The following is a 13,708-nucleotide window of genomic DNA, read 5'->3' as shown; positions in this document are numbered from 1 at the left end:
CATCCTACCTACTTTGTTCATTGGGACTCCAAAGCCATTTCCGTCAGGTCCCAGCCCCATTTCTGAGGCAGACTTAGTCTCTCATCCCGGCCATGGATTGACTACAGAGATGGGTGCTTGTCCACTCATCTGGCTGGAGACCATGCAAGGCTTGTCACCAAGACCAGTGATCCAGTGTTTCTGCCTGACAGAGGGAGATTTTAGGTGGTTGCTCTGCACATGACCATGTTGCATCTCTTGCTAAAGTGCTCACACTGGGTCAGGCTTGGCGCTTAAGCCCTGGCCCTGACTCCTGCACCAACTTGACTATTTTCAGTCCCCAGGAAAGTGTTCTATCAAGTAGCAACCTCCAGCATCTCCCTATGATTAGACATTTACAATCTCTGATGTATGCGAGTGGTCTGCCCCCTCTTATTTGGCCTGTAAATGTACTATAGTATCTCTTCAGGTGCTGGGCCACTACCCCCATTGCATCCAAACTTCATTTCATTGATAGAAGAGTATAAATCCATTCTCCTTACCTCTTTTGAAGGAAAGAAATGTTTATGGTCTACTATGCATGTGCCTTTTGTATAGTTTACCTCATTTTTCTCATGGACGCCCGTTACAGTGGCTTTTATTGTCGGTTTTATCTATCATTTGGCCTTCTGTCTTTTGAACTTAAGCCTTAATGCCTGATTCTTCTTCTAGGCAAACTGGATGCATGATCCCTGCTATCAAGGAACGCCAGTGCTGATGACATGGCTTTATTAACATCAGCTAGAAGTGGTCTTCATTGGACAATGGATCTTACTCTCCACTTACTGTGAAAAAGAATTGCTTAGACCCAACTCACCCAAACCAAAATCATCCTCTGGCAGATGTCATCTAACGTTTAATTGGAATGATGTCTAACAAGTCCATATAGTACAACAATAGACCAGTCGCCTTGGATATATTTTCTAACAAAATTATGTTAAATTATCTACCCGTAAGCTAAATTGTTTAAATTTAAACATTCTAAGAATGCTTTATTGAGATTTTTTAGTGATCACTGAATGTGAATACTAGCAATAAAAATTTTCCTGACTAAAACTATTAGGGCCAGAGGCTGTCCACTAAACCACATGTAGTAAGGTATCAGTAATTGAATTCTGAGGAAAATATTATCTCAGCCCACATCCCTGGGGAGTTGGGATGGTCTTCTATAATTAAGACATATTTCCTAACTGGATTCTTTAACTATAATGTATCAACCCTCTCTTCTACTTAGCTGAATGTCAGGGTGTATGGATCTGCCCTAATTGGACAACAGAGAATACTTGCACTCACATTTTTGCCCAAGAACGTATCCTTAACTTCTACACTTCCAACTGATTATCAAAAGTCTGTTAGGGAAATAATATTCATAAATAATGACCTCAAAGATTTGCTGTTCATCCTCCTAATATTCTGAACTTAATTTTTAGCAAATTAGATCCCTCAAATGCTGTTGTCCCAGACCAATTCCACCAAATTGCACTTTGATGGTATACAATGAACCTGTGTTTAGGAATATGATACAAAACAGCCTGGTAACAATAACAGCAGATAACTGTCTTGAGAGCTCACCACGTGCCTGGGACTACACTAAGTGCTCTATATGCATGAGCTTATTTGATTCTTAGAACAACCCTTTGAGCTAATTTACTATTATCCCTTCCCCACTTGATGATGAGAAAACTGAGACATAAAGAGGTTGTGTTTCCTAGGGTCACATAGCTAGTCAGTTGTAAAGCCAGGCTTGGAACTGAGGCAATCAGATTCCAGATCCTCTATGTTTAACTAATCTACTATATGCCTTCCCCAAAGTACTTCCCCAAAGTAGTTACAGGGAGCCGCATATTTCATGCCTGGATGTGACCTCTGTGGAGTAACTGTAATTGCTCACCCAGTACTGAAAGGCTATGCGGGAGGACACCTCTGGAGGAAACCAGCAGCCATCATCTTTGAGGAGTCCTTTTCCACAAAGGACCCAAGCACACTGGGCAATTGCATTCCAGTCATTGAAGCTGACAGCAGATTCTTGGATCTCAACGATCTTTAGTTTTTGTTCCTCAAATTGAAATAATGATAGAGTCAGATTTTTAAAACCCCACAACTGACCCCACGTGAATGACCAGCTATCAGAAAAGAGGGGCTTGCTTGTCAGAGACAATCCCCACAGGAGGCTCTAGGAGAGGTTCAAGTGCTGTAGACATGGTATTCCAGGACAGTAATGGTCAGTCTAAATTCACAGGGATTTGGTTTCCGAGGATCTTTAGAAAAGCTAGTCACAGCTTCAAATGCAGCCATCAAAAAACAGCTCAAACTCACTCAAGTAAACAGGGGCTTTATTGGCTCATGAATTTGGAAAGTCCAGGTGTAGATTTGGTTCCAGGCAAGGCTGATTCAGAAATTCAAATAGTGTACAGGCATCCCTCATTTTATTGCACTTCGCTTTATTGTGCTTGGCAGATAACGCATTTTTTACAAATTGAAGGTTTGTGGCAACCCTGTGTCAAGCAAGTCTATCAACGCCATTTTTCCAACAGCACTTGCTCACTTCATGTCTCTATGTCACATTTTAGTAATTCTCACAATATTTCAAACTTTTTAACTATTATTATGTTTGTTATGGTGGTCTGTGATCAGCGATCTTTGATGTTGCTATTCTAATTGTTTTTGCATGCCGTGAACTGCTCCCACATAAGACCATGAATTTAATTCATAAATGTTGTGTGTGTTCTCACTGCTCCACCAACCAGCTGTTGCCTTGTCTCTCTCCCTCTCCTTAGACCTCTCTAGCCCCTGAGACACAATAATATTGAAATTAGGCCAATTAATAATGCTACAATGGCCTCTAAGCGTTCAAGTGAAAGGAAGAGTTTCACATCTCTCGTTTTAAATCAAAAGCTGGAAATGATTAAGCTTAGTGAGGAAGACATGTTGAAAGCCAAGATAGGCCAAAAACTAGGCCTCTTGCATCAAACAGTTAGCCAACTTGTGAATGCAAAAGAAAAGTTCTTGAAAGAAACTAAAAATGCTACTCTAGCGAACACATGAATGATAAGAAAGTGAAACAGGCTTATTACTGATATGGAGAAAGTTTTAGTGGTCTGGATACGAAATCAAATCAACCACATTTCCTTAAGCCAAAGCCTAATCCAGAGTAAGGTCTTAACTCTCTTCAATTCTATGAAGGCTAAGAGAGGTGAGGAAGCTTCAGAAGAAAAGTTTGAAGCTGGCAGAGTTTGGTTCATGAGGTTTAAGGAAAGAAGCCATCTCCATAACATAAAAGTGCAAGGTGAAGCAGCAAGTGCTGATGTAGAAGCTGCAGCAAGTTCTCCGGAAGATCTAGCTAAGAGAATTAATGAAGGTGGCTACATCAAACAACAGATTTTCAATGCAGAAGAAACAGTCTTATATCAGAAGAAGATGCCAACTAGGACTTTCATAGCTACAGAAAAGAAGTCAATGCCTGGCTCCAAAGCTTCAAGGGACAGGCTGACTCTCTTCTTAGAGACTAATGCAGCTGCTGACTTTAAGGTGAAGCCAATGCTCATTTACCATTCTAAAAATCCTAAAGCCTTTAAGAATTATGTTGAATCTACTCTGCTTGTCCTCTATAAATGGAACAACAAAGGCTTTATGACAGCACAAGTGTTTACAACATGGTTTACTAAACAACTTAAGCTCATTTTAGGACCTACTGCTCAGAAAAAAGAGTCGTTTCTTCTCCCCAAAAGCCCCCTGTACATAGTTGTATATTCTAGTTGTAGGTCCTTCTGGCTCAGCTATATCGGACTCATATAGCACCACCTCAGTATGGCTTGATGAGCAGTTCTAGGTCTGCGCCCAGGATTTGAACCAGCGAAACCCTGGGCTGCCAAAGCAGAGCACACGAACTTAACCACTTGGCCCTGGAGCCGGCCCCTCCAGATTCTTTCTTGGCAGGCAGCATTCTTTATAGTTTTAAGATTTAGTCCTGTTCTCATCAATAGGGTCACTTCATTATCTTTGGCTATGGGATTCAAGAATCATCTTACCTCCATTCACAGAGAGAAGGGCTTGGAACTACATACCTATGAAAAGCTACTCCAATTTCCAGAAGATTTATAAACCACAATATTAAATATCAGACGCACACACACACACAGACTTAATGTTAAATCCGTTCAGTGTGAAGCACCAGTGAGAAGCACCGGAGACTGAGCAGATGTTTGAAGAAGAAAGTGCAATAGGCTGAATCCACAGAGTCTGCAAGAAGAAGGTAAGGGCTGTTGGGGCCTTAGGGTCCTCCATTATAAAGAAGAACATTGGGCGAGATAGTTGCAAAGCAAGAGTAGTTGTGGGTCTGCTATTTATTACTGAACATTCCCAAGGACAGCCCATCATCATGGCTCCTGGATCCTGGCTTGGAATGCGGCCAGATTTCCTGCATTGTCAGGGCAATAGCACCAGAACTGTCAAGAACATGAGGCTGTGTGGTTTCAGTCAAGACACCTGATGTCTCCGAGGTGTTTTGGGCTGAATGATCTCTACAATCCTTTCTAGCTCTGATGTTCAATTGTTTTCCCCTGAGGAATGAGCTCTCTGTTCTGGTTATTCCTTAGAGCTCTAAGAGTGGAGAAAAGAGAAGAAGGAGAGGAATTCATGCCATAATACAGAGACAGAGATTTCCCTCTGTCCTGCCTCAATGCATTTCATCTTTCTTGGCTTTGAATCTGCACACCTGGAAGTGGAGCTGTGCGGTCACAAGAATCTCTAATATGTAACCCACATGGATTTCCCTGCTGGGGAATAATTCTGCTTGCTTTCCTGATAAAGCTTTGAATCTTGATCCCATGATACAGTCGTGAAACATTATTTGCATTAGTGATCATTTATTCTGCCCCTCTCTAGGGTCTATATCCAGGCTGTACCTGTCAAAGCTCTTGGTGAAGGAAGGTATATTCATTCCATAAAATGGAGATGGAGCCTCAATTTTTTACCTCCCAGGCTTCTAAGAATGGCTACATGGGTAGAGTGTAGCAGAGCCAGGGAAACACAACTGGCTGCCCCTAACTCCCCAGGTTTCCAATAATTTTCTCACAGAGTTCGAACTCCAGCAGGCACAGGAGCCTCTAATAAGTAATTCTATTCAATTTCCCTTTTCTAAAATGATCCTGCTGCATTTAGCTCTGGAGCCCTGACTCTGGCCCCCAAGGGGGTGAATCTAGGAAACCATTTGCACACCAGCTGTGACGCCCCCACTGCAGAGACTGGAGTGATGCAGCTGCAAGCTAACGAATACTGGAGATTGCCGGCAAACCACCAAAAGCTAGGAAGAGGCAGGGAAGAAGTCCCCGCTAAGTCTCAGAGGGAGCGTGGCCCTGCTGACACCGTGATCTCACACTTCTTATCTCCAGAACTGGGAGACGATCACTTCGGTTGTTTTAAGCCACCCAGTCTGCGGTACTTCGTTACAGCAGCCCTACGAAACTAATACAGATGGATTTCACGCAAATTTAATTTCAGTTTTGAATTGCACCATTACTCTCTAGTAAAAGAAGTTGGCACTTTATGTCATTTAAATTTTTTAAAATTTGCCAATCTGTGGCTAAGATTCCAATAAGAAGGAATCAGAGTCTTGAAGAAAGCAGACATGGAGATTCCCTCCGACACAGTGAAGCAAAAGTCTGGGGGTTTTTATTACAGACTCAAGCTCTAATAAAAATATAAAGGAAGTTTTTCAACCAAAGTTCCAAGAGATACCGAAGTAGAATTGAAAGCAAACACCAATACTTAAATATAATGAATCTTACATATAACCTGTATTTCTTTCTAATAACAACTCTGTTTGGTGATCTTCATCATAAAACACTGTGAAACAACAGTATGAAAAAAATTTCTAATGCAATGTACAGTAATTTATTTACGGAACATTCAGACTCTAAAATTAAATCAATTAATTGTGAGGAAAGCTAAGGGCACTGGTACCATTATCAGTAAGCTTAACATTTAAACACAGTGATCAGGGTTGGCTCCAAGAACCTTATAAGAATCAGCATTGCTCACTAGTGTTGTTACCGCCTACAAACATAGGTTCTTTACCCGCCACACAAGAGGAGCCAAGTAAAAACTGGAATGCCAGGCTTATGGCAAGAAAAGGGTTTTTATTTCGGGTGATATAAGCTGGGAGACGAGAGTGAGCCCTCAAATTTGTCTCATTTCATCTCATCTCCCCAAAGGAGGGGAGGCAAGGAGTTTTAAAGGTTTGTAAGGAATGTGGCTGCTTGTAGAGAGGGAGGGGGAGTCAGTGTCCTTGCTGGTCGGAGCTTTCCCACTAGCTTGCCTTCAGCCTTGGGACACTGTTTTCTGGAAGGAGGAGGAGATGATATGGAATCCAGGTAACTGTCCTTGGCTGTGTCCATCTCCATGGCAGATAGTGGATTCTGGAGCCAGGGAGCCAGGAAGTAAGCAGGAAAAGAGTGCTTTGGTTTTAACCCCACATATGCTGGGCTTAATGCAGGGGAACCGATATCAGGGCTGGCATCAGTGTCACTATTTTTCTAGTGAAAAATAGAGACTCTTACATAAATGTGGAAAAGGTTATGATATCTGGTGCACTATTGATAGGAAAAGGATCTTACATGCCAAGTCTGTCACTGCCATTAAATCAGTTCCCTATTCTGACATTATTGTAGTTGGGATAGTGAATGAAACAATCAAATAATAATAGGAATGATAATAATAATGATAATAGCAAACAGTTCTATAGCACTTACTATATGCCAGACACTGCTCTAAGTGCATTCCCATATTAACTCAGTCTTTAAAATTTGGGATAGGTCCATTATTCCCATTTTGCAGATGAGGAAACTGAGGCACTGAGAAAACTGTTCACTAGTGTAAGGTAAAGATTATGGTAGATAGATTTCCTATGACCTACAGACAGGAAAATCCACAGACATTTCCGGTTAATAGATGGTGTCCGCATTGATAGAGAAGAAAATGCATGCAAAGAGTGCCTTGGTGATGTTATTTTTAAATTTTGGAAACTTTTATTCATGTTGATTTGGCTTATACTAGGAAGGGGACATAAGGGTGTCTACAAACAAAATTGTTGTCCAGGCCAGCTCGTGAATGTGTGACCTGAAATGTCACACAGGTCCCTGCCTCAGAAGGGCCCCACTCAGAAGATCCTGTGCTGGCTTTGAAACTCTGCTGTTGGCATCATGAAATACTTAATTTCTGAACAAGGAGCCCCACATTTTCATTTTGCACTAGGCCCTGCTTGCTACAATGACGATGCAGAAATTAAGTTTTATTTCTTTTATCCATGCTTTAAAATTTGCTTTAGCTTGGGAACACAATTTTATTGATGAACAAGCTTTGGTTGCAAAAAGTGGAGTTCTGACTTGTAGGAGTATTGGATGTTGCCATTTAAATTGTAAATATTATAAAATCAATGGAGTTAAACTTGCATCTTTTTAAATTGATGTGTGAGGAAATGGGATCATCTCATCCCCAGCTAGTCGCTGTGTTCAGAAGTGAACTGGTTGTCATGGGAATGCATAATAGCAAGTTTATTTGAATTGAACATGAAGTCAGACTTTTTCTGACAGAAAAGTAGTTGATTTGGCTGATTGATTTTGACAACGAATAGTGGCTTTGCTCATTAGATAAGGTAAACATATGTCTCAGTTTGCCCAGGGCGGTCATTGCTCATGCCTGTTGCCCTGGCATAATTAATGGCCCACCATTGTTAGGTTACATGGTGGGTAATTTCCATAAATTGACTGAGTTAAATCTCCAGAGCTAAGACTTTTGCTCCCCCCAAAAAAGTGCATAATAAATGTATGTTATCAAAATTAACAATGCTGTATTAAAATTAATATTCAAATTTTGCTAAACCTTTCTAAGCATATTGTGTTGAATAAATACTTCTAAAAGGAAATAGATAAAATTAAGGGTCATTTGATAAGTCTTGATAAAGTCTTTTCCATATAATTCAGAGTAACTGGATATTGGGAAGCAAATCCTTTTATAAGTCAAGTGCTTTTTAAATTTTTTTCTTTTCAACAAACTTAAGGGGAATCTAATCAGCTGATAGAGCATTATATATAATTTCTATGATAGGGAATTTGTGCTTTGGGACATGTGGCTTGGAAGGAGTTAAAAGGATTATGGATGGGGAATGGAGGGTTGGCGGGGGAGGATTGTTGACCCCAGTGGTTTAAGAAATCAAGCAAAGCTAGCCATGACGTTTCATTAAATGAGAAGGAGAGTAAAACTTTATGTACTTCTTACCAAAAAATTTAATCGCCCCACTCGAAACTGGAAGCGAATGGAGTAAATTTCTATTCCTCAAAACCAGTGGAGCCCAGAAACTAAGAAAGTGCTAAAAAATAAATAAATGATAACCCACAATGAGAGGAGTGTGTCAAAGGGACGCTGCAGCCAGCTGAAAGAGCTCCCACCGGCCAAAGCTGGAACAGTTTGAGCTGCAGAAAATAAAGCAGCATTGGATTGTAGCCCAAAAGATAGAATATCTATGAGTCATATTGATATATATAAATGATTGAGTAAATAAATATTGAGGAGAAGAGACAAATATCTCATGCAGCAGAATTCCGAAGAATTGTACATACAACTCCATCCACAAGGAGGGGGAGCATAACTTAACACTCCTTAAGTGTGGGCTGCACTCGGTGACTTCCTTCCAAAGAGTGTGGAAGTTTGGGAGCAGGGAGAGTAACTTTACAGTGGAGAACCTGACAGATACCACTCCTGCCACGTGGTCAAAGTTCACATCAACAGTCACAAATCACATTAATAGTTTATACTCTTGATAAAATGTGATGAAAATGACACTTTACCTCTGTGATTGTCCTCCTCAAAACCCATAACTGCAGTCTAATCACAAGAAAAACATGAGGCAAATTCCAATAGATGAGCATCCTACCATTCACCTGACCAATACTCTTCAAAACTGTCAAGGTCATCAAAAACCAGGAGGGTTTGAGAAACTGTCACAGCCAAAGAGACCCTAAAGAGACTTGACAACTAAATGTAACATATCTTGGATGAAATCTTGAAACAGAAAAAGGACATTAGGTAAAAACCAGGGAAATCTAAATAAACTACGGACTTTAGTTAATAATAATGCATCAATATCAGTTCACTAATTGTAACAAATGTACCATACTAAAGTGAGATGTTCATAGAGGGGAAATTGTCAGGGGTGCGGGGGGAGTATATGGGGAACTCTGTACGATTTTCTCTGTTTTTCTGTAAATCTAAAACTGTTCTAAAATACAAAGTCTATTATAAAAAAAAATAGTGTTAATAAAAATAAATGGAGCTTAACAATCAGAATATCTATCATTATTTTATTATCATTGTTAAACTGGGACAAATTTCTACCTTTACATCCACCAATAATTTATAGAAAACACAGCATATGGAAGAACATATTAAATTATACCACGAGCCTCCAGTTTCTACAATAAATAAATTGCAAGGGAAAAAGATGACAAATGGGGAGCCTATAAATCCAAAGAGATTTAGGAGACATATAAACCAATCAAACGTGAAAACCTTATTTGGATCCTGATTTAAACAAGCAAACTTCCCTGTCCCACTTTGCTCACTGTCTCACTTGGCTTCCTCGTTCACCCCTAATAAACTATCTGCACCCAAACCCATGTCTCAGGGTCTACTTTGGGAGAAACCCAAATAAAGACACCCATCACTAAGAGATTGGTTAAATAAACTATGGTAGAGCCCTAACATAGCCCACTATAGAACAACTGAAAATAGTGAGTTGTTAGATCTATATGTGTTGATATGGAAAGAGCTCAAGAAACTTTCATAAAATATTATTCTCTTTCTATAAATGAATTAAAATAATCGATGCATACGTGCTATTATAGGAATAATCATTTTCCTGGATGTTTACATAAGAAAATTAACAATGATTATCTCCCGGCAGTGGAACTTCTTATGTGGCAAAGATATTGTGCAATCAAACTGAATCTATGATTTAAAATAAATAAATAAATTCCTGACTTGTAGCATTTGCTGATCTCCATGGTGAAAACACTCCCACCTGTCTGATTTCAAGCTACCGATGACTTAAACAGGCTCGCAATAATTCCTGAATAGTGATCCATTCTGGTGAGCCAGTCTGGGTCAGCTCCAACACCCCACTGGGTGAAAATGCAAACTCTTTATTTTATAACTTTTCATGCTAGTTGAATTTATTTAAATGACATTTTTAAATAAACATTTTCTTTAAAGATAGAAGAAGAAAACTGCTGAACACCATTGCTAAGTTTTCCATTTCCAGTCTTGGTTACACGTAGCCTTGAAAATAAGCCCAGGCCCACAGTCCCTGGCCACAAATGAAGTCAGTCAGTGGAGAGCAAGATGAAGGAAATATAACCTTTCTATTCTCTTCCTTTCTGGGCTTTCATAAGAACCCGTGTTTGTGAGCAAAAAAAGAAAAAAGATAGACTCCTATGGGTACCTCCTTGTGTCTTTAGTTTATTAAGATGGAAGACACTAGAAGGTGCGACCATAAACAGAAAGAGCAATGAAGAGCACTGAGAAATGCGGACGGGGCATTACAATTTATTTGTGCATTTTTGTGGCCCTCATCGTTGCTTAAAACTAACTGAGAGCCATTTTCTCTTAGAGTGGCTACTACTGCCAGATAATAAATCAGGTAATTCTTAAATCTGCCCTAACTCTCCTATAGTTATTCATCAAAACATTGTCTGCTTCTTGATTGCAAAAAGACTCAGTAAAAAAAAGCTTTTAGTTAGAAATCAAGAAACCTGCATCATCATCCAAACACAGATACTATTGTGCTGCAAAATTTTGCACAAATCACTTAACCTTTCTGGGCCTCAGTGTCCTCATCTATCAAATAAGAACTTTGAACCATAAGGTTTCTGAGACCCTCTTCGGTTTTAAAAATCCTACAATTCTATTATTTATGGTGACCTTTCTTAAAGAAGCTCATTCCTCTCAAGAACTCTCTTAGATCCTCTGAAGTGTTCTTGGGTCGGATAGAAAGAGAGAGGAAAGAGCCAGCCCCTCAGTGTGGATGGATGGCAGTGAATGGCAACAGAATCTGAGACAGAAGTGGGAGGAGCACTCTCCAGGAGGCACCGGAAGGACCCCGCCCTCTGAGAGCATGAGGACCCCAGGACCGCAGCTGGGGCTTGAGGAACAAACACCACATGCACATCCATCAGCACCCACCAGTCCAGGACATTAGGACTAAAGGCCCCACCACCATCCACAGTGTTAATCCATTCTGGGATAAAAAATTTCTCAAGTTTTTATCTCCATTATCTGCCTCCAAAGAATGGTTCTCAATAAAGTCCACACCAAAGAAATCCTGTTCCTGCTCTAAGATCAGCTTTGCCTCCATTTCCTCAAAATGTTCTTTCTTTCGCATCTCCCTCACGAAGGGGTTTTCATTCATATAGAACCCAACAATATCTGAGCTTTGCTCTGAGCCACATAGATATAAAATAGGAACACGGTATCCTTGTGACTCTTGTCAGGGATACACACTCAAACACACACACACACACACACACACACAAACACAGATGGTACACCTAAAAGGGATGATATTATTACTGTGGTCCCTGGTGACAGAGGAGAACTAACATTAGCTTACGGCAAGATCAGAGAAGACTCAGACACTGGGCAAGGCCAACAGAAGCTTCATTAACTGTAGTTTAGAGCCTCATAAGTATTAGTTGACTCTTTACAAAGCCTAAAAGCCATTCCCCTGAGGTTTGTGGGAGAAACAAAACAGTAAAGGAAAGTAATTTTCTCTAAAAGCAGAGCCCTCACTCTGTCACTAGGATTGTTAGGGAGCATAAATCTCTACCAATAATCACACAGATTTTCCTGTCACTTTTGAGAGCACAAAATGCCTTTCAGCACGTTGCCTAATCTGATTTTCACAACAAGCTGTGAGTTATTCGTGTCATAGGAATGGATCAGCAGACCTGAGTGCAGGCCTGGACTCTGCCACTTATCAGCTTGTGGCTTAAGTGGGTTACTGTCCTCGGTGTGTTTTTGCCTTCATTTTACAGATGAGGAAACTGAAGTTCAAACGGGCTAAGCGACTTGTCCCTACCAACAAGTGATAACATAGGACAGATTAGAAAGAACAAAGACCTGAAGCAACAGTGTCTTTATTATGGGAAGTGTCATTAACATAAAAATAATATCCAAAGGCGAAGATGGGCAGGGTGAGCAGAAAGTAGGACTCTTGAAGTTAAGAAGATAGGAAACTCATCCATGAAAAATTAACGAGGGTTATTTTTTTAGAGAAATGACTGTGTGAATACCAGTCCCAGTAGAAGCTATAAAGAGCAAAATGAGGGGGGTGACTATCACACACGTGATGCCCCCTGAATCCCAAATCTGAGGGACAACCTTGAGGCTGCCAAAGAGTCATAGGCCACCATCTGCCTGTCACAGCAACACATAGTCTGTGTGAAGTCAGTGTGCCTGGTTGTGTGATCTCTACTGAGCTCAGTGCAGAGCGGATGTGAAATTGTTGAGATGGAGAAGGGTGTGTGCTGGTGGTGCGAGCTTAGTAGGACAGTGAAAAACATACAGAGTCAGGTGTGAGATTAACAAGGTAGTGCGTGGTATAGAATCTGTGTGGGCTCAGTGAGATGGTGAGGGATGTGCACAGTTGGTGTGAGTTCAGAGAGCTATAGTTAGTGTCCCCTTGGCCTATACTGATGAAACTTCACTAAATCCTATACCCATTTCCCAGCTTTTTGAGAACATCAGTCCATAAGAGCTACTCAGCAAGATCAGGGAAAGCAGGAAAATACCCTGCAGTCCAATATGGAGGCCATGCCTACCCCTTGATCTATATAAGCAGTTTGTAATCTGGGTCTGCCTTCATTGGGACAGATGTTACATTTACAGGTACGGATGGCCCCTCTTGTCAGTTCCAAACAGGCTCCACTTTACTATTATCCTTCTATAGCCAAGTTTCCTCAGGTTAGCAGGCTTCATACATCACAGCAGGCAGGTTTACACACCTCAACCCAAAGCCAGAACTGCTAACAAATTACCTTGACATGTTGATTGCTTGCCTTATCTCACCCTGGAGGCCTCCAGAGTCCTCCTTCACATCGCCAGAAACACTTCCAATTACTGCATTGGTTTATCAGGGACTGTTTTCTTGGTGTTCCTATTCTGCTCTCTATGACCTTGGTTGTCTGAGTGATAGATCCTTCAAGTTCTTGTTGCGTCCGTCTTAGATTTGCCCCTGCTTATCTCTCTCTCTGTTCCTATAGGATGTGTTTTATTGCCACACGGACTTAGCTTGTGGCCTCCATTGCATCATCCAGCACTAACTGTCACTTGAGCAACTCTAGAACACCCACATGTGGCCTCTGTGAGAGCAATTTCCAGAAACAGAATGTCAAACCTGATACTTCATCAGACTTTTTGAGTTACACAATAGGAGGAAATCTTTACTCAAGATTTCAAAGGACAAAGAGAATTTCAACATAAACCGGGAATAGTGCTTGGTTGTTGATCCAGTCAATGCCAGGTTGATGATGGGAAAGAACAACCAAGATGTCATGGGATTGCCAAGCACTGTCCCAAATCCTTCCTGAGCTCAGCATTCCCAACCCCACCAAATCCTGCAGCTTAAAAAGCAGCTATA

The 13,708-nt window shown here is 40.8% G+C and overlaps 1 long non-coding RNA gene across 2 annotated transcripts in view; it reads right to left on the bottom strand.

Moving 5' to 3' along the window:
* Positions 1-13,708, bottom strand: part of LOC139081702 (uncharacterized) — a 35,869-nt gene continuing 22,161 nt past the window's right edge. Inside the window, exons 4-5 of one of the 2 annotated variants that reach the window (XR_011536960.1) lie at positions 1,910-2,074; positions 1-184 (exon numbers count right to left, since the gene is read on the bottom strand). This is a non-coding gene — a long non-coding RNA (uncharacterized lncRNA). The remainder of the gene's footprint in view (positions 185-1,909; positions 2,075-13,708) is intronic. The other variant, XR_011536961.1, reaches the window with a different exon arrangement.

The sequence above is a fragment of the Equus przewalskii genome, unplaced genomic scaffold (genome assembly GCF_037783145.1).
Source record: "Equus przewalskii isolate Varuska unplaced genomic scaffold, EquPr2 ChrUn-6, whole genome shotgun sequence".
NCBI lineage: Eukaryota > Metazoa > Chordata > Mammalia > Perissodactyla > Equidae > Equus > Equus przewalskii.
Note: the sequence above shows the minus strand (reverse complement) of the source record. Positions and strands in the feature narration are given on the sequence as shown.